Source organism: Heterodontus francisci, chromosome 39, assembly GCF_036365525.1.
Source record: "Heterodontus francisci isolate sHetFra1 chromosome 39, sHetFra1.hap1, whole genome shotgun sequence".
NCBI classification, from domain to species: Eukaryota; Metazoa; Chordata; class Chondrichthyes; order Heterodontiformes; family Heterodontidae; genus Heterodontus; species Heterodontus francisci.
Window position 1 is genome coordinate 32131220 of NC_090409.1, and position 19414 is coordinate 32150633.

Sequence of the window (19414 nt, forward strand, 5' to 3'; positions counted from 1 at the left end):
CACACTGACTCTCACTGGGGTACGGGTTCCACACACACTGACTCTCACTGGGGTAAGGATTCCACACACACTGACTCTCACTGGGGTACGGGTTCCACACACACTGTCTCTCACTGGGGTACGGGTTCCACACACACTGACCTCACTGGGGTAAGGATTCCACACACACTGACTCTCACTGGGGTACGGGTTCAACACACACTGACACTCACTGGGGTAAGGATTCCACACACACTGACTCTCACTGGGGTAAGGATACCACACACACTGACTCTCACTGGGGTACGGATTCCACACACACTGACTCTCACTGGGGTACGGGTTCCCCACAACCTGCCTCTCACTGGGGGACGGGTTCCCCACAACCTGCCTCTCACTGGGGTACGGATTCCACACACACTGACTCTCACTGGGGTACGGGTTCCACACACACTGACTCTCACTGGGGTACGGGATCCACACACACTGACTCTCACTGGGGTACGGGTTGCACACACACTGACTCTCACTGGGGTACGGGTTCCACACACACTGACTCTCACTGGGGTACGGATTCCACACACACTGACTCTCACTGGGGTACGGGTTCCACACACACTGACTCTCACTGGGGTACGGGTTCCACACACACTGACTCTCACTGGGGTAAGGATTCCACACACACTGACTCTCACTGGGGTACGGGTTCCACACACACTGTCTCTCACTGGGGTACGGGTTCCACACACACTGACTCTCACTGGGGTAAGGATTCCACACACACTGACTCTCACTGGGGTACGGGTTCCACACACACTGACTCTCACTGGGGTACGGGTTCCACACACACTGACTCTCAATGGGGTAAGGATTCCACACACACTGACTCTCACTGGGGTAAGGGTTCCACACACACTGACTCTCACTGGGGTAAGGATTCCACACACACTGACTCTCACTGGGGTACGGGTTCAACCCACACTGACACTCACTGGGGTAAGGATTCCACACACACTGACTCTCACTGGGGTAAGGATTCCACACACACTGACTCTCACTGGGGTACAGATTCCACACACACTGACTCTCACTGGGGTACGAGTTCCACACACACTGACTCTCACTGGGGTAATGATTCCACACACACTGACTCTCACTGGGGTACGGGTTCCACACACACTGTCTCTCACTGGGGTACGGGTTCCACACACACTGACTCTCACTGGGGTAAGGATTCCACACACACTGACTCTCACTGGGGTACGGGTTTCACACACACTGACTCTCACTGGGGCACGGGTTCCACACCTGACTCTCACTGGGGTACGGGTTCCACACACACTGACTCTCACTAGGGTACGGGTTCCACACATACTAACTCTCACTGGGGTACAGGTTCCACACACACTGACTCTCACTGGGGTACGGGTTCCACACACACTGACTCTCACTGGGGTTCGGGATCCACACACACTGACTCTCACTGGGGTACGGGTTCCACACACACTGACTCTCACTGGGGTACGGGTTCCACACACACTGACTCTCACTGGGGTACGGGTTCCACACACACTGACTCTCACTGGGGTACGGGTTGCACACACACTGACTCTCACTGGGGTACGGGTTGCACACACACTGACTCTCACTGGGGTACGGGTTCCACACACACTGACTCTCACTGGGGTACGGGTTCCACACACACTGACTCTCACTGGGGCACGGGTTCCACACACACTGACTCTCACTGGGGTACAGGTACCACACACACTGACTCTCACTGGGGTACCGGTTCCACACACACTGACTCTCACTGGGGTACGGGTTCAACACACACTGACTCTCGCCCTGGTAAGGGTTCCACACACACTGACTCTCACTTGGGTAAGGATTCCACACACACTGACTCTCACTGGGGTACCGGTTCCACACACACTGACTCTCACTGGGGTATGGGTTCAACACACACTGACTCTCACTGGGGTACGGGTTCCACACACACTGACTCTCACTGGGGTAAGGATTCCACACACAATGACTCTCACTGGGATACGGGTTCCACACACACTGACTCTCACTGGGGTAAGGATTCCACACACACTGACTCTCACTGGGGTACGGGTTCCACACACACTGTCTCTCACTGGGGTAAGGATTCCACACACACTGACTCTCACTGGGGTACGGGTTCCACACACACTGACTCTCACTGGGGTAAGGATTCCACACACACTGACTCTCACTGGGGTACGGGTTCCACACACACTGACTCTCACTGGGGTACGGGTTCCACACACACTGACTCTCACTGGGGTAAGGGTTCCACACACACAGACTCTCACTGGGGTACGGGTTCCACACACACAGACTCTCACTGGGGTACGGGTTCCACACACACTGACTCTCACTGGGGTACGGGTTCCACACACACTGACTCTCACTGGGGTAAGGGTTCCACACACACTGACTCTCACTGGGGTACGGGTTCCACACACACTGACTCTCACTGGGGTACGGGTTCCACACACACTGACTCTCACTGGGGTAAGGATTCCACACACACTGACTCTCACTGGGGTACGGGTTCAACACACACTGACACTCACTGCGGTAAGGATTCCACACACACTGACTCTCACTGGGGTAAGGATTCCACACACACTGACTCTCACTGGGGTACGGATTCCACACACACTGACTCTCACTGGGGTACGGGTTCCACACACACTGACTCTCACTGGGGTACGGGTTCCACACACACTGACTCTCACTGGGGTAAGGATTCCACACACACTGACTCTCACTGGGGTACGGGTTCCACACACACTGTCTCTCACTGGGGTACGGGTTCCACACACACTGACTCTCACTGGGGTAAGGATTCCACACACACTGACTCTCACTGGGGTACAGGTTCCACACACACTGTCTCTCACTGGGGTACGGGTTCCACACACACTGACTCTCACTGGGGTAAGGATTCCACACACACTGACTCTCACTGGGGTACGGGTTCCACACACACTGTCTCTCACTGGGGTACGGGTTCCACACACACTGACTCTCACTGGGGTACGGGTTCCACACACACTGACTCTCACTGGGGTAAGGATTCCACACACACTGACTCTCACTGGGGTACGGGTTCCACACACACTGTCTCTCACTGGGGTACGGGTTCCACACACACTGACTCTCACTGGGGTAAGGATTCCACACACACTGACTCTCACTGGGGTACAGGTTCCACACACACTGTCTCTCACTGGGGTACGGGTTCCACACACACTGACTCTCACTGGGGTAAGGATTCCACACACACTGACTCTCACTGGGGTACAGGTTCCACACACACTGTCTCTCACTGGGGTACGGGTTCCACACACACTGACTCTCACTGGGGTAAGGATTCCACACACACTGACTCTCACTGGGGTACGGGTTCCACACACACTGACTCTCACTAGGGTACGGGTTCCACACATACTAACTCTCACTGGGGTACAGGTTCCACACACACTGACTCTCACTGGGGTACGGGTTCCACACACACTGACTCTCACTGGGGTAAGGGATCCACACACACTGACTCTCACTGGGGTACGGGTTCCACACACACTGACTCTCACTGGGGTACGGGTTCCACACACACTGACTCTCACTGGGGTAAGGATTCCACACACACTGACTCTCACTGGGGTACGGGTTCCACACACACTGTCTCTCACTGGGGTACGGGTTCCACACACACTGACTCTCACTGGGGTAAGGATTCCACACACACTGACTCTCACTGGGGTACGGGTTCAACACACACTGACACTCACTGGGGTAAGGATTCCACACACACTGACTCTCACTGGGGTAAGGATACCACACACACTGACTCTCACTGGGGTACGGATTCCACACACACTGACTCTCACTGGGGTACGGGTTCCCCACAACCTGCCTCTCACTGGGGGACGGGTTCCCCACAACCTGCCTCTCACTGGGGTACGGATTCCACACACACTGACTCTCACTGGGGTACGGGTTCCACACACACTGACTCTCACTGGGGTACGGGATCCACACACACTGACTCTCACTGGGGTACGGGTTCCACACACACTGACTCTCACTGGGGTACGGGTTCCACACACACTGACTCTCACTGGGGTACGGATTCCACACACACTGACTCTCACTGGGGTACGGGTTCCACACACACTGACTCTCACTGGGGTACGGGTTCCACACACACTGACTCTCACTGGGGTAAGGATTCCACACACACTGACTCTCACTGGGGTACGGGTTCCACACACACTGTCTCTCACTGGGGTACGGGTTCCACACACACTGACTCTCACTGGGGTAAGGATTCCACACACACTGACTCTCACTGGGGTACGGGTTCCACACACACTGACTCTCACTGGGGTACGGGTTCCACACACACTGACTCTCAATGGGGTAAGGATTCCACACACAATGACTCTCACTGGGGTACGGGTTCCACACACACTGACTCTCACTGGGGTAAGGGTTCCACACACACTGACTCTCACTGGGGTAAGGATTCCACACACACTGACTCTCACTGGGGTACGGGTTCAACCCACACTGACACTCACTGGGGTAAGGATTCCACACACACTGACTCTCACTGGGGTAAGGATTCCACACACACTGACTCTCACTGGGGTACAGATTCCACACACACTGACTCTCACTGGGGTACGAGTTCCACACACACTGACTCTCACTGGGGTAATGATTCCACACACACTGACTCTCACTGGGGTACGGGTTCCACACACACTGTCTCTCACTGGGGTACGGGTTCCACACACACTGACTCTCACTGGGGTAAGGATTCCACACACACTGACTCTCACTGGGGTACGGGTTTCACACACACTGACTCTCACTGGGGTACGGGTTCCACACCTGACTCTCACTGGGGTACGGGTTCCACACACACTGACTCTCACTAGGGTACGGGTTCCACACATACTAACTCTCACTGGGGTACAGGTTCCACACACACTGACTCTCACTGGGGTACGGGTTCCACACACACTGACTCTCACTGGGGTTCGGGATCCACACACACTGACTCTCACTGGGGTACGGGTTCCACACACACTGACTCTCACTGGGGTACGGGTTCCACACACACTGACTCTCACTGGGGTACGGGTTCCACACACACTGACTCTCACTGGGGTACGGGTTGCACACACACTGACTCTCACTGGGGTACGGGTTCCACACACACTGACTCTCACTGGGGTACGGGTTCCACACACACTGACTCTCACTGGGGCACGGGTTCCACACACAGTGACTCTCACTGGGGTAAGGATTCCACACACACTGACTCTCACTGGGGTACCGGTTCCACACACACTGACTCTCACTGGGGTACGGGTTCAACACACACTGACTCTCGCCCTGGTAAGGGTTCCACACACACTGACTCTCACTTGGGTAAGGATTCCACACACACTGACTCTCACTGGGGTACCGGTTCCACACACACTGACTCTCACTGGGGTATGGGTTCAACACACACTGACTCTCACTGGGGTACGGGTTCCACACACACTGACTCTCACTGGGGTAAGGATTCCACACACAATGACTCTCACTGGGATACGGGTTCCACACACACTGACACTCACTGGGGTAAGGATTCCACACACACTGACTCTCACTGGGGTACGGGTTCCACACACACTGTCTCTCACTGGGGTACGGGTTCCACACACACTGACTCTCACTGGGGTAAGGATTCCACACACACTGACTCTCACTGGGGTAAGGATTCCACACACACTGACTCTCACTGGGGTACGGGTTCCACACACACTGACTCTCACTGGGGTACGGGTTCCACACACACTGACTCTCACTGGGGTAAGGATTCCACACACACTGACTCTCACTGGGGTACGGGTTCCACACACACTGACTCTCACTGGGGTAAGGATTCCACACACACTGACTCTCACTGGGGTACGGGTTCCACACACACTGACTCTCACTGGGGTACGGGTTCCACACACACTGACTCTCACTGGGGTAAGGGTTCCACACACACAGACTCTCACTGGGGTACGGGTTCCACACACACAGACTCTCACTGGGGTACGGGTTCCACACACACTGACTCTCACTGGGGTACGGGTTCCACACACACTGACTCTCACTGGGGTAAGGGTTCCACACACACTGACTCTCACTGGGGTACGGGTTCCACACACACTGACTCTCACTGGGGCACGGGTTCCACACACACTGACTCTCACTGGGGTACAGGTACCACACACACTGACTCTCACTGGGGTACCGGTTCCACACACACTGACTCTCACTGGGGTACGGGTTCAACACACACTGACTCTCGCCCTGGTAAGGGTTCCACACACACTGACTCTCACTTGGGTAAGGATTCCACACACACTGACTCTCACTGGGGTACCGGTTCCACACACACTGACTCTCACTGGGGTATGGGTTCAACACACACTGACTCTCACTGGGGTACGGGTTCCACACACACTGACTCTCACTGGGGTAAGGATTCCACACACAATGACTCTCACTGGGATACGGGTTCCACACACACTGACTCTCACTGGGGTAAGGATTCCACACACACTGACTCTCACTGGGGTACGGGTTCCACACACACTGTCTCTCACTGGGGTACGGGTTCCACACACACTGACTCTCACTGGGGTAAGGATTCCACACACACTGACTCTCACTGGGGTACGGGTTCCACACACACTGACTCTCACTGGGGTAAGGATTCCACACACACTGACTCTCACTGGGGTACGGGTTCCACACACACTGACTCTCACTGGGGTACGGGTTCCACACACACTGACTCTCACTGGGGTAAGGGTTCCACACACACAGACTCTCACTGGGGTACGGGTTCCACACACACAGACTCTCACTGGGGTACGGGTTCCACACACACTGACTCTCACTGGGGTACGGGTTCCACACACACTGACTCTCACTGGGGTAAGGGTTCCACACACACTGACTCTCACTGGGGTACGGGTTCCACACACACTGACTCTCACTGGGGTACGGGTTCCACACACACTGACTCTCACTGGGGTAAGGATTCCACACACACTGACTCTCACTGGGGTACGGGTTCAACACACACTGACACTCACTGCGGTAAGGATTCCACACACACTGACTCTCACTGGGGTAAGGATTCCACACACACTGACTCTCACTGGGGTACGGATTCCACACACACTGACTCTCACTGGGGTACGGGTTCCACACACACTGACTCTCACTGGGGTACGGGTTCCACACACACTGACTCTCACTGGGGTAAGGATTCCACACACACTGACTCTCACTGGGGTACGGGTTCCACACACACTGTCTCTCACTGGGGTACGGGTTCCACACACACTGACTCTCACTGGGGTAAGGATTCCACACACACTGACTCTCACTGGGGTACAGGTTCCACACACACTGTCTCTCACTGGGGTACGGGTTCCACACACACTGACTCTCACTGGGGTAAGGATTCCACACACACTGACTCTCACTGGGGTACGGGTTCCACACACACTGACTCTCACTAGGGTACGGGTTCCACACATACTAACTCTCACTGGGGTACAGGTTCCACACACACTGACTCTCACTGGGGTACGGGTTCCACACACACTGACTCTCACTGGGGTAAGGGATCCACACACACTGACTCTCACTGGGGTACGGGTTCCACACACACTGACTCTCACTGGGGTACGGGTTCCACACACACTGACTCTCACTGGGGTAAGGATTCCACACACACTGACTCTCACTGGGGTACGGGTTCCACACACACTGTCTCTCACTGGGGTACGGGTTCCACACACACTGACTCTCACTGGGGTAAGGATTCCACACACACTGACTCTCACTGGGGTACGGGTTCAACACACACTGACACTCACTGGGGTAAGGATTCCACACACACTGACTCTCACTGGGGTAAGGATACCACACACACTGACTCTCACTGGGGTACGGATTCCACACACACTGACTCTCACTGGGGTACGGGTTCCCCACAACCTGCCTCTCACTGGGGGACGGGTTCCCCACAACCTGCCTCTCACTGGGGTACGGATTCCACACACACTGACTCTCACTGGGGTACGGGTTCCACACACACTGACTCTCACTGGGGTACGGGATCCACACACACTGACTCTCACTGGGGTACGGGTTCCACACACACTGACTCTCACTGGGGTACGGGTTCCACACACACTGACTCTCACTGGGGTACGGATTCCACACACACTGACTCTCACTGGGGTACGGGTTCCACACACACTGACTCTCACTGGGGTACGGGTTCCACACACACTGACTCTCACTGGGGTAAGGATTCCACACACACTGACTCTCACTGGGGTACGGGTTCCACACACACTGTCTCTCACTGGGGTACGGGTTCCACACACACTGACTCTCACTGGGGTAAGGATTCCACACACACTGACTCTCACTGGGGTACGGGTTCCACACACACTGACTCTCACTGGGGTACGGGTTCCACACACACTGACTCTCAATGGGGTAAGGATTCCACACACAATGACTCTCACTGGGGTACGGGTTCCACACACACTGACTCTCACTGGGGTAAGGGTTCCACACACACTGACTCTCACTGGGGTAAGGATTCCACACACACTGACTCTCACTGGGGTACGGGTTCAACCCACACTGACACTCACTGGGGTAAGGATTCCACACACACTGACTCTCACTGGGGTAAGGATTCCACACACACTGACTCTCACTGGGGTACAGATTCCACACACACTGACTCTCACTGGGGTACGAGTTCCACACACACTGACTCTCACTGGGGTAATGATTCCACACACACTGACTCTCACTGGGGTACGGGTTCCACACACACTGTCTCTCACTGGGGTACGGGTTCCACACACACTGACTCTCACTGGGGTAAGGATTCCACACACACTGACTCTCACTGGGGTACGGGTTTCACACACACTGACTCTCACTGGGGTACGGGTTCCACACCTGACTCTCACTGGGGTACGGGTTCCACACACACTGACTCTCACTAGGGTACGGGTTCCACACATACTAACTCTCACTGGGGTACAGGTTCCACACACACTGACTCTCACTGGGGTACGGGTTCCACACACACTGACTCTCACTGGGGTTCGGGATCCACACACACTGACTCTCACTGGGGTACGGGTTCCACACACACTGACTCTCACTGGGGTACGGGTTCCACACACACTGACTCTCACTGGGGTACGGGTTCCACACACACTGACTCTCACTGGGGTACGGGTTGCACACACACTGACTCTCACTGGGGTACGGGTTCCACACACACTGACTCTCACTGGGGTACGGGTTCCACACACACTGACTCTCACTGGGGCACGGGTTCCACACACAGTGACTCTCACTGGGGTAAGGATTCCACACACACTGACTCTCACTGGGGTACCGGTTCCACACACACTGACTCTCACTGGGGTACGGGTTCAACACACACTGACTCTCGCCCTGGTAAGGGTTCCACACACACTGACTCTCACTTGGGTAAGGATTCCACACACACTGACTCTCACTGGGGTACCGGTTCCACACACACTGACTCTCACTGGGGTATGGGTTCAACACACACTGACTCTCACTGGGGTACGGGTTCCACACACACTGACTCTCACTGGGGTAAGGATTCCACACACAATGACTCTCACTGGGATACGGGTTCCACACACACTGACTCTCACTGGGGTAAGGATTCCACACACACTGACTCTCACTGGGGTACGGGTTCCACACACACTGTCTCTCACTGGGGTACGGGTTCCACACACACTGACTCTCACTGGGGTAAGGATTCCACACACACTGACTCTCACTGGGGTACGGGTTCCACACACACTGACTCTCACTGGGGTAAGGATTCCACACACACTGACTCTCACTGGGGTACGGGTTCCACACACACTGACTCTCACTGGGGTACGGGTTCCACACACACTGACTCTCACTGGGGTAAGGGTTCCACACACACAGACTCTCACTGGGGTACGGGTTCCACACACACAGACTCTCACTGGGGTACGGGTTCCACACACACTGACTCTCACTGGGGTACGGGTTCCACACACACTGACTCTCACTGGGGTAAGGGTTCCACACACACTGACTCTCACTGGGGTACGGGTTCCACACACACTGACTCACTGGGGTACGGGTTCCACACACACAGACTCTCACTGGGGTAAGGGTTCCTCCGACACTGATTCTTGTTAGGGTCTGTTAATGAATGTTTGTTCAAGATAATTGGATGAACAGTTGTTGTTTGTTAATTAGTGAATTGATTCAATTATGTACATATAAAGAGCCCGCCAGCGCTAGTGGTTGGTGCTGGTTGGCGAGCTGAATTAAGCTCTGTGACAAGCAATAAACAATCTCCACCAAAGCATCCTAATCTCAGTATCTTCTTCACAAACAGGCTTGGAAGTTCCTGTAACATTTTTAGCAGAGGATGGTTGCCTGAAAGTGAAGGTTGCAGACGAAGCTGTGTTTTCAGCCAAAGGATTAGCATTTGAATTTTTTTTTTGAGAAAGCTGTATTTGGAGTGTTTTTGTTTTGAAGATGACTGAAACCAAGTTTAAGGTGTCAGGATATGAATTTCCACCATTGTTTTGTGATCTGAGCCTTACGGTCATTGGGAGAATGAAGGTGATCACTGGACATGGGTTACGTCTTTACCTAAAAGGAAGCAAGGAATGGCCCTTTCACTTCCTGTAGAGAAGCAAATTAATGGGCAAAGTGTTCTCAGAGCTAAAGGCTCATCATTTGGACAATGAGGAAGGTTTGGACAATCTCTTGAAATTTAGAGATAAAATTTAGGCTGTGTTTACTAACAATGCAACCACTAGGTGTCGCAGTACTTGCACATGCGCAAATACAGGCTCTTCAACTGAAACGTCAGCGTCCGCAACGTTCAGGTAGCTGCCAGGATTAAAGATGGCGCTGTTCAACTTATCACAGGACATGCTTATGGTTAGATGGTGCTAGCAAACTAACCTTACATTAAGTTGGGTGGAAGCCCAGTAATATGCTACTATGGAGTTATAGGATACTAACTGTAATCCTCAGACCAATTTAATATTCCAGTAATCCTATTAAATACAAAAGGAAGTTTATGATTGCATTTCCATTGGAAGACAGTGAATTGGCACCCTGATCGATGGAAAAGGAAATCCGGCAGAGTTTTAAGTGTGCTGCCAATTCGTTCTTATGATTCGATTAGATGACTGGCCAGGACTGAATTCACTCAAAAGCAGCTACTAGCTCCCACCCCACTGGCCACTCTCCCCCCTCGGCAACTCGCTTTCTCCCCCTCCTCCCTTCCAGCCGCTTGCTCCACACCTCGCTGCTCACCAACACCCCCCCCCCCGCCCCACCCACTCGCCTGCCTGATTGCTCCCCCCTCCTCGACAGCCCACTCTCCGGCCGCTCGCTCCCCACTTCCCCCCCCCCAACCACCCATCCAGCCGCTAGCTTCAGGCTGCTCGGCTTCCCTCCTCTCAGCCATTCGCTCCCACGTTTGATCAGTCTCCACGCACCACCTGAAGAAGCAAGGGGTGACGGGGCCCAGAGAGCGGGGTGGCGCGAAGTGAGGAGTGGGGAACAATCGGCCAGGGGAGTGGGGAGGAGCAGCAAGGCCTGGAGCGAGTGGCTGAGGGGAGGAAGCAGCGAGGCCTGGAGCAAGGGGGCGAAAGCTTTTTATTAATTCATTCATGGGATGTGGGCATCACTGGCCAGGCCAGCATTTATTGCCCTTCAGAAGGTGGTGGTGAGCTGCCTTCTTGAACCGCTGCAGTCCATGTGGGGTAGGTACACCCACAGTGCTGTTTTTATTGACTTTGTGGCGCTTAGATACAACTGAGTGGCTTGCTAGGCCATTTCAGAGGGCATGTAAGAGTTAACCACATTGCTGTGGGTCTGGAGTCACATGTAGGCCAGACCAGGTAAGGACAGCAGATTTCCTTCCCTAAAGGGCATTAGTGAACCAGATGGGTTTTTACAACAATTGACAATGGTTTCGTGGCCACCATTAGATTAGCTTTCTAATTCCAGATTTATTAATTGAATTCAAATTCCACCTTCTGCTGTGGTGGGATTTGAACCCATGTCCCCAGAACAATACCCTGGGTCTCTGGGTTACTAGTCCAGTGATAATACCACTACACCACTGCCTCCCCGTCTCCAGCCTCAAAGTCTCCCATTCAGCCGCTGGCTCCAGCCGAGGGAGTCTGTTGACGGTAATTTGCAGTAAAGACAAGAAAGTAACAGTGGGCAAGATAATAGAAAGATGAATAGGAACGAGACTGGGGGCGCCGGCTAGGTTTCCAACTGACAGTGGAGGAAGATTTGCCAATGATGTGTTCAGGAGTATGTGTGAAAATATGAATATTGTAGCAATGCACACGGCAGCAGAAAGTCCTTTTAGTAATGGGATTAGTGAGAGAAATCATGCTGTAATTGATGAAATGCTCCAAAATGTTTTTAGCAAACCAGCCAAATTGTAAATTGACTACTGGTCTGGCGGGGGCAGTACATGCGGAAAACATGCTTCAAATGGTTGGGGTCACAGCCCATATCAGTTAGTTTATGGCAGGAATCCGAAAATACCTTCAGTAATGTGGGATCATCACCCGCCTTTTGAGGGGACTACAATTAGTTCAATTTTTGCGGAACATTTGAATGCCATGTCTGCAGGGAGAAAAGCATTTATTCAAGAGGAGGTTTCAGAAAAAAATCAGGAGAGCTTTGAGGAATCAGTCAGGCCATCAGAAAAGAATTTTGATACTGAGGATATGATGTATTACAAAAGAGAAGGGCAGAAAGAATGGAGGAGCCGAGGAAAAGCTATAGGAACTGATGGCAAAACAGTGACTTTACAACATGCCAACCAAACCATTAGAGTACATTCCTCACGGCTTATTGGCACTGATTATACATTGACAGAATCTGAACAAATGACGGACACTGATGCACCATGTATTTCGCATGCACATGTGTCAGACATTGGCAACTAACAGACTGTGGCAGATAATAATCTGACTGAGAGTGGACCAAGTGATGGTGAAGATCCGGATAAGGCCATTTATCCCAAAGGTCAACTACCGAAAGTTGGGACTGGAGCGATGTATATGCCAGAAGGGATTAGTAAATGGAGGGAAGCCATGATTATAAGAAGGGCAGGAAAGGCCACAGGGAAATACAAACATTGGCTGAATGTGCAAGACAAGGGACAGGATATCAGACCTATAGATTGGCAGAAGGAAGTGAAAATGTGGAAAGGCAGAAGATGTAGTGCAAGTTCAGACAGTGGGCCTGAAGATGGTCATAGTCCAAGGAGAAGGTCACGAGCTTGTGAAAGAAAGTGTGGTGGGACAGGTTGAGTAGTAGTAGTCCAGAAAGGGCTGGGAACTCTAGCAGGGGACGTGGTTTCACAAGAGCAAGGACCAGAGAGCAGGCGAGGGGCGCCACAAGAAGTTGGAGCCGTTACGATAGAGAAGCTCTAGTGGCTACTAACAAATTAGATGGTAAATTGATAAAGGGTGCCAAGCAAAAAGAGCTTGACAGTTGGAGAGAGTTTGGCGTAGACACAGAGGTGCCAGATAGGAGGACAAGCAGCATTGTCCCACAGATGGATCGGTACAGAGAAAATACTTCCCAATGGTGTACATATAGAGCGAAGGCCAGACTTGTAGCTCGGGGGTTTGAGGAACGACTAGATGACCAGGAAGTTAGAGTAGACTCCCCAACAGCAGGAAAAGCAAGTTTGAGGATTTTCCTAGTTCTTTTAGTGACACACTCGTGGGAATGTGTAAGTCCATTGACATTAAAGCAGCATTTTTGCAAGGGGAGAAATTTCAAAGGGAAGTATTTTTAAAGCCACCAAAAGAAGCTGGAGATATAGAGGGGAAATTATAGAAGCTAAACAAGTGGCTAAATGATGCAGACAGGGTGTGGTATTTTTCAGTTACGTCCGTCCTACTAAAAGCTGGTTGTATTCAACTAAAGGTGGATCCGGCAATGTTTTATTGGTACTATGAAGAAAATCTAGCAGACAATTTTGTGATGCATTTTCTGTGGGGAGGATCTGAGGCATTTGAGAAATTTGTTATTGATAAAGTTCCACAAGAATTTAAAATTGGAAGTCAGGCTTCCGGAGCTTTTAAATATATTGGGTTGAATATTAGGCAGACTAAGTTGGGGGTAACCCTAAAATCAACAGTCTTACCCAGAGAATGTTAATAGGATCCCAATAAATCGGGCCAGATCCTCACAAAAGGAAGACTCTGCAACCAGTTAAGGAGCTTAATCGGGCAGTTCAATTAGTTGTGCACACAAACTAGGCTGGATGCTTGCTATGATGTATTAGAATTGAGCACTGTGCCGAAACATGCTACTGTCGGGGATTGCTGAAAGCAAATAAGACATTGAAGAGATTGAATTTTGTTAAATGTACACTCAAGCTTCCAGCATTGGGTGACCCAGAGGAGATGAAATTGGTCATTTTTAGTGACGCCTCACACGCTAATCTTCCCGATGGTTATTCGAGCACAGCAGGATTCATTATATTTCTGGTTGGAAGAAATGATAGCCTGGGAATCCAAGAAAATAAAAAGGATAGTTAAAAGCACCTTCGGCTGCTGTGACACTTGCACTGATAGAAGTAATCAATATGGGAATGTATTTACCGAGTATTTTAAAGGAACTCTTGTATAAGGGGCAATCGGAGAAGAATTTTCCTATAGAATGCGACATAGATAACCATACTCTCTGGGACAATGTCCATTCAACAAGAAGTGTCACAGAAAAGAGATGGAGGATTGATCTTGCGGGTATAAATGTTGGAAACAAAATTTCCAAAATAAAATGGGTCGTCGCAAGTCATCAGTTGTCAGATTGTTTTACTAAGAGAGGTGCTTGTTTGAAAAAATTGTTGGATCTGCTCGAAGAGGGCCGTCTTGTGTTATAAGTGGCGTTGGTGTCAATTAGTCAATTGTTTTGAATTATGTATATATAAAGAACCAGCCAGCACTGGTGGGTGGTGTTATTTTAAGCACTGTGACAAGCAATAAACAATCTTCACCAAAGCATCCTAGTCTCAGTGTCTCCTTCACAGACAGGCTAGGAAGTTTCTCGAACAAAAAGGTGCAGCCCAGCCTTGCAATTTGACATCGACACGTTAAGCCCCCGGTGCCTGACAAACAGGCCGCTCCCCCCTCCCCACCTCGCAAGACTAAATTAAGCATCCTGAATGTGAAGCTGTCTAAAGACTTGTTACAATTCCCGAATAATGCTGGTGTTTTGGGCAGTGCAGTGAATTTGAGGGTTAAATGAAATGTGCAGCAGCCATTTGAATTGAGAATGAGGTTCTGAGAGTGGATTTCTCTCTCTCTCTCTTTCTCTCCACCTTTCTCTCTGAATGAGAGTAACAAGAGGGAGACAGGCAGGAGAGCGGGGGAAACACGGAGGGAATTGGGAGGAGCGGGGCAGCCGGCTGTTATCACACTGCTGCTTGTGGGATCTTGCTGTGTCTAAATGGCCTGCAGCTTTTTCAACATTGCAACAGTGACGGTCAGTTTAAAAATGAACTCATTGAGGGTCAAAAGCTAGGAATTACATCACAGATGCGATAGTTTCTCAAGGCTTGCTATAATTCTGGAATAATCCGTGTGCTTTGGGCAGTTATAAAGTTTTACCGTTAAATAAGATGTACAGTGCCCATTTCAATTGGTTTTACTGAAGTTCTGAGTTTAGATGTCTCTCTCTGTCTCTCTCCAGCTTTCTCTCCCTATGTGTCTCTATTTAAACCTTTAATAGCTAAAAACATACCAAACACAGCAATGTGATTGGTTGTTGTTTTAAATGGAGAGACAGTAATATTTCACAGCTTATTTCAATTAAGATTAGATATAAAATGGAGGGGAAAAAACAGATATGAACAGAGAGAGACAGGGACACAGGGGCAACCGAGATAGGAACAGAGAGAGAGATACAGAGGCAAAGAGAGAGATAAAGAGACAGACACACAGACACACACTGGTGGAGGGAACTGTCTGAACCCTTTTAGCCTCTGGTTTATTAACTACGATTTGTTTGTATTTGAATATTGCTGAGTGATTGTCTGTGTCACCGAGGGGATTTCCTGAGTCTTGCTGTGCTGTTTTGTTTAGCAATGCCTTTTAATCAATTTTCTCTCCCTCTCTCTCTTGCCTTAGGAATTTTCATCCAGAAAACTGCATCATGAAGTTGAAAGGAGGGAAAGATTGGGACGAGGAATCCTTGGACAGGAGCTTCCTCCAGAGGGGACGGACTGAGGCCTTGTCCATAGGCTTCACCCAAAGGGCCCACGTGAGTTGTGTCTGTTAATTAGCCCGAGGTTTAATTTCCTCTCTGGGGCCCTGGGTTAACTAGTTCCTGTTGGATTGGAGCCCTGGAGTTTTAAACAGGTTGAAAGCCTGGGGTTAAAGGAGCAGCCCAGCCTTGCAATTTGACACAGACACGTTAACCCCCCCAGTGCCTGACAAACAGGCCGCACCACCCCCCCCCCCCCACCCCACCTCGCAGGACTAAATTAAACATCCTGAATGTGAAGCTGTCCAAAGGCTTATTATAATTGCCGAATGATGCTGGTGTTTTGGGCAGTGCAGTGAATTTGAGTTTTAAATGAAATGTACAGCAGCCATTTGAATTGAGAGTGAGGTTCTGAGAGTGGGTTTCTCTGTCTCTCTCTCTCTTACTCTGAGTGTAATGGGGTTGTGGGTGGACAGAGAGACAGACACGGGAGAGTGAGGGGAACAGAAAGGGAGGGGGTAGCCTTCGATTATCACATTGCTGCTTGTGGGATCCTGCTGTGCACAAATTGATAGCACCAATTCCTACATTACAACACTGAGGCAGAAACTGACAGAGAGAAAAAGAGGGAGAGTAAGAAACAGCTGGAGGCGGCAGGCTAATCACAGGGGCAGAGAGAGACACACAGGCTGTGTGTGGGTGGGGGAGGCAAGGCAGAGAAAGATGGAGAAAGACAGACAGAGAGAAAGAAGGCCACAATCAAAACCTTGGTAAACTGAATTTTGAAGTATCACCATTGCTGGGATCTTGCTGTGCACAGCTTGCCCCCAGAATTCCCTGCATTGTAACAATGACTGCACTTTAGAAGTGAATTCATTATGTGTAAAGCTCTCCTGAAGGCCTGGAATTGAAGTCCTGAGCTTGAAGCCGGTATAATTCCCCGAATGATGCTGGTGTTTTGGGCAGTGCCCTGAATTTGAGGGTTAAATGAAATGTGCAGCAGCCATTTGAATTGACAGTGAGGCTCTGAGAGTGGATTTCTCTGTCTCTCTCTTTCTCTTATTCAGAGAGAGGGAGAGAGAGAGATGCAGGAAAATGAGGGAAACATGGGAAGAGGAGGGGAAGCCGGCTGGATCTTGCTGTGCACAAATGGCCTCCAACATTTCCAACATTGCAACAGTGATGACCACTTTAAAAATTAATTCAATGATTGTTAAATCCTTCTGTGAATCAGCTATTAAAGAGGAGAAAGGAGAGAGAGATTGAGACAGAGGGAGGGAGAAAGACTGTGAGGGACATTAAAGATTTGATACTCACCATCCCACACAGTCTGTGCTCCATTGCTGGACTCTCACCCCTTCCCTCCATCAGCTCGTCCATGGTGGGAGTGGGGAGGAGGGTGGGGAAGGGAGACCCTGGTCCAGGGGCACATTGAGACGGGAATTGGGCTAAAAGGTGAGAGTGGTACAGACAGAGAGCGAGGGATTCAGGCTGGACTCTCTCACTCACACACACACACACACACACACACACACACACACACACACACACACACACAGTAATCAGCTCCAATTCTCCTAGGCACAGAGACTGAGACACAGAAACTCACCTTCAGACACTGCATGGAAAGGACAGAATGGGGCCTGAAGTTGTTCCCAGAACCTGTCAATCAAACACCAAGTCCTCCCAAAGTACAGTTCATCCAACCAGCTCTCAGCCTCCTCCACTTGGACACTCCCTCCCAGGAATGGGACAGCCCAATGTGTGTCTCTGTGTAAACAGGGAATGGGGGAGGGATATTCCAGCCAATGTCCTAAATGGTTCATTCAAGGACCCTGTCAGTCTGTCTGTCTGTCTGTGTCTCTCTCCCTCCCCCAAAACCTCATTAACAACTAAATGTAGAAAAGCTGCTGCAACGTAAAACCTGGAGGGACTTGTTTGGAAAATGGCCATTTAACACAAATCATACGAAAGCTCTTTCACTTGTCACCTCCAGTTTTTATAAAGCTCAGTAATAACTACCTCACAAATCTGGCAAAGAGTTTTGCTGCTGCAATAAAGTGTCACTCGTTTACCTTTCCATCTGGACTGTTTCTGTCCTCTGCTTTCCTGGGGGATTCAGAGGGATTTTGTCACTTGTCCATCACTGTTCAAATTCAGGAGCTACCGGCGACTCTGCAGCTGCCCCGGAGAAACAAATAACATTCAAAATCTTTCACTCAGTTTGGATAAATGAGGAGAGACGGTTTCCAATAGCAGAGAGGGGTCAGGAAGCAGATAGCAGGGAATAAAGGTGAATAATAATGGGAGAGTGATACTAGGAGGGAATTAGGGGATATAATCCACAGCAAGTTGTTCTGGTCTGGAATTCACTGTCTGACAGGTTGGTGGAAGCAGATTTAATATTCACTTTGTTATGACCGACTGTTCCTGTCAAAGCCCCCAATCAAAATATATGATTCTGATTGTGGTGGGAGAAACGCACTGATAATTCAATCCCGTCACTCCACAGATCACCTAACATAGCATTTAAAATTTTCCAAATGAAAGAAAGACCCAGCCAAATTGTACCATCTATTAACACCCCCTCCCCCGAGTGAGGCTAACCAAACCAGGTGTCTTTAAATCAACAAATTAACTCTTTAATTAGAACTAAATTCTTAAACACTATGAAGATAGAAACAACATTTAAAATAGAAAAAAATTATAGCCCTTGCAAATTTACAGTCCAATGTTGTTTGAAGTCCTCACAGAAAGTTGCTTGAAGTCCTCACAGTCATACGATGTCGGAAAAAAGGTTCTTCCACAGTACAACAGTCCAGTCTAACTTTAGCAGTAAGTGGTGTTTTCCGTCTCCAGCGAATTTCAACAATTAACGACGTGCAAACACTTTCAATAGAATCAATCTGACTTTAGAGTTTTTGAGGGATAAAAGATTGTCACAGTTGAACTTCCCTTCCTTCAGTTTAAATTACCAGAGATCTCTGTTTTGGCTTGACTTTTTTTA

General features: G+C 50.4%; 1 protein-coding gene across 1 annotated transcript in view; it reads right to left on the minus strand.

Annotated features, from left to right (window-relative positions):
* The window catches only part of LOC137352707 (uncharacterized), a 213985-nt gene extending 195927 nt beyond the window's left edge, over window positions 1-18058 (minus strand). The window contains exon 1 of the mRNA XM_068018438.1: window positions 18017-18058. The gene's annotated coding sequence lies outside the window, so the exon portion shown is untranslated. The remainder of the gene's footprint in view (window positions 1-18016) is intronic.
* Between the last annotated feature and the right edge of the window lie 1356 nt (window positions 18059-19414).